The sequence below is a fragment of the Nematolebias whitei genome, chromosome 19 (assembly GCF_014905685.2).
Source record: "Nematolebias whitei isolate Nwh7 chromosome 19, NemWhi1, whole genome shotgun sequence".
NCBI lineage: Eukaryota > Metazoa > Chordata > Actinopteri > Cyprinodontiformes > Rivulidae > Nematolebias > Nematolebias whitei.
The window spans coordinates 34,437,295-34,440,872 of NC_056516.1; positions in this window are offsets into that span (position 1 = coordinate 34,437,295).

Sequence of the window (3,578 nt, forward strand, 5' to 3'; positions counted from 1 at the left end):
CAGCTAAATCCATATTTTTGACACTCATTTCAACATTGTTCAGCCTATTCAGCATTCAGTGCTTTCTCCACTTCCTTCTGGCAATTTAAGCTTTTTTTTCCTGCATTTTCAGCTACTTTTCAGCTATGTTTTTTTGTTGTTGCCATTTTCAGCTTTTTTAACTAACTTTTGTGGTCATTTCTACTTATTTAAACCAAATTCAGCAAATATGTGTTCATTCTCTTCAGCTAACTTAGGCTTGTTCTTCCATTTCAGCTAGATTTCAGCATGTTTAAGCTAATTTCAGCTGTTTTGCAACAAATTCTTCTGCAATAAGCATTCACACTGCATTTTCACAGGAAATGCTATTTCTCTAGTTAATGATTGATGTCCTGCTGACTCACATTTTCCTTTGTCTATTACTGCATTTGTTTTCTAAATTATTAATTAATATGAACTAAAAAGCTGAATCATTTGAATAATCTCAAGAATAAAAATGTATCTTTAATTCTGATCAGACCATGGTTCACTTCTCAGTTTCAGACTTTGACAAGTTGAAATCTGATCTGTTACGTCAGAACTTTGTCACATGACATGTTACTTAACCAAACAAACAAAGCTTCATATCTGTTTACCTTAATGTTGGTGAAATCGTAGTCATACTGAGGATGGAAGAAGTCCTGAGGATTGATCGTCACCGTTTGTTTCAGGCTCTCCTGGGGTCCCTCTGTCAGCATGCAAGGGGCACTATACAAGTCGTCACCATCGTCCTGCACAGATAAAGTCCCTATACTCGGGTATTCCAGCTCTTTAAATCCCTCCTGCTTGTAAAACTCCCTGAGAGCTACAATGTTGATGAAATCCTGGGGGGTGAGCTGTGAGGCTCCACTTGTCAGCTCGATGTTGCAGCCGCAGAGAACTGACAGGGCCTCTAGGTTCAGCTTCTGGTCTGGCATTGTGCTACGAAGCAATAAAAGAAAGCAGGAACAAAGATCCTACCCTTCAAAAAAATGTAGAAAAACTCTTTTCAATCCTGAAACTGAGCTGAAAAACAGAGAAAAGTAAGACCTGACTTCCTTGCTGCTTTGACAGGACCAGATGCTCCCTATGGTTTCACTTTAGATTCTTTCACTTTCACTTAGAGCCTTTCCTGTAAATCATCACTGAGAATGAGGCTGGGTGTGCCCTGACTGTGATTATCTGCTACTTTACAGTCTTCTTCTGCCTCTAAAGCCATTTACTCTTTAGAAACATCTTTATTTTTTCTTATTTCATTATGCAGCTTTGGTTTTGTCTGGTTGGAACAGACTTCCTCAAGTAGCTCTTATGACCCAGTTAAAAAAATGACATCAGAAGACAAACAGAATACCTGTCTTTAAAAGAAACACCACAAATAACAGCCATCAGAACAATTACTGTCAAGAATATGTAGATTAGTTTGTTTAGTCTGTGCTTCTTTCTGATATTTAATAAATGTTGTTGAACGTGTACAAGTATACAAGCGGTGCGACAGTTTGGTTCGCATTGCCGGTAGTAAGTCAGACCCCTTCAGGGTGTGAGTTGGACTCAGGGCTGCTCGTCACCGATTCTGTTCATAACTTTTATGGACAGAATTTCTCGGTGCAACCAGCGGGTGGAGGGATTACGGTTCGGTGGCCTCAGGGCTCCATCTCTGCTCTTTGCAGATGATGTGGTCCTGTTGGCGTCATCGTGCCGTGATCTGCAGCTCTCACTGGAGCGGTTTGCAGCTGAGTGTGAAAACGGCTGGGATGAGGATCAGCACCTCCAAATCTGAGGCCGTGGTCCTCAGTCAGAAAAGGGTGGACTGCTCTCTTCGGGCCGAGGGTGAGGTTCTGCCTCAAGTGGAGGAGTTCACGTATCTCGGGGTTTTGTTCACGAGTGAGGGAAGAATGGAGCGTGAGATTGACAGACGGATTGGTGCAGCGTCTGCAGTATTGTGGACTCTGTACCGGTCCGTTGTTGTGAATAGGGAGCTGAGCTGTGAGACAAAGCTCTCTGTTTACCAGTCGGTCTACGTTCCTACCCTCATGAACTCTGGGTAGTGACGGAAATAATGAGATCATGGATACAGGCAGTTGAAATGAGTTTCCTCTGCAGGGTAGCCGGACTCTCCCTTAGAGACAAGGTGAGAAGTTCAGTTATTCCAGAGAGACTCAGAGTAGAACCGCTGCTCCTCCACATCGAGAGGAGCCAGTTGAGGTGGTTCGGGCATCTGGTAAGGATGCCCCCATGACGCCTCCCTTGTGAGGTGTTTCGGGTATGTCCGACTGGGAGGAAACCCTTGGGAAGACCCAGGACATGCTGGAGACTTATGTCTCTTGGCTGGCCTGGGAACTCCTTGGATTCCTCCCAGAAGAACTGGAAGAGGTGGCTTTGGAAAGATGTCTGGACCTCCCTGCTCAAGCTGCTGCCCCCGAGACCTGACTTTGGAACAAGCGGAGGATAATTGGTGGATGGATGGATGTTGAAAGTACAACAAGCACAAGTGAAGGCTATGTGTCCTTTATTTATCCAAGTAAAAGTCTCATTATGAACAAAATCCTTTTTTTCAACAGCGATGTGGCCAAGTCTAAATGTTGAGGGGAAATAAGTTTAAACAGAAACGGTACCAGGTCCAGGTCCAATGTGTCACAACAAATAAACCATGAGCTCTCTACCTGGGTTCAAGTTACCATGTGACCAGCCAACAACTAATGTGCACTCACTATTTACACATAAACTAAAAGCAAGTATGTGTATTTATTTGGATAATATATGAATATATGTAGAACGAGTCTTTGTTAGTCTATTTATTATTGTCCATGAAGTTAATCTCATAATGACTTCAAGTTTAGCTGAAGTCAAAATAAGCTTTTAAAAATTATCTTTTGTCATCCTTTCAAAACTAATTGTCGATTGGCTACATTTAACCACATTCTTCATGTAAACCATCAACCTCACACCCAGTGCTTATCAATGGGACTGCCTAGTAAGGCAGCACCTATTATTATCCACCTGACAAGGGTTTCTTAACTTTATATCTTACTCTTCTGTCAACTTTAATGCAGCCTGAACCGCAATGTGTCCCCCCACAAATCTAATATCAAAACGACCAGCTAAGCACTGTGATGTGTGCTATGACTTTTACTGGCATTTTGAGTTACCATGGCGACGTAATTTGCAAACAAAGATGCCATTTTTATTAGCAATTTTTCATAGAATCTGGTTGCAAATCAAATATCCAAGATGGCCACCTGAGCTAAAAGGGGAAAATACGGTAAGTGTGGTAGTAGCTGAGACCAACAAATAATGAATTATAACAGTTAAATATGGCCGCCAAAGTTCAATTTAAATGGCTTTAACTCAGCTATTTTTACACATAGAGCTGAAATTTGGTGTAGTGCTAGCTGAGTACCTTCCCCTTCACATACTGAATCCAAATAAAAGATCCAAGATGGCCACCGTCGCATAAAATGAAATAAGAAATACTTTAACTCGATGATATTTTGCCATTTTAAGCTGAAATTTGGTAAGGTGGTAACTGAGAGCGAACCCCAACACATAATATTGTCAAATCAAAAATTTTAAATGGCTGCCAA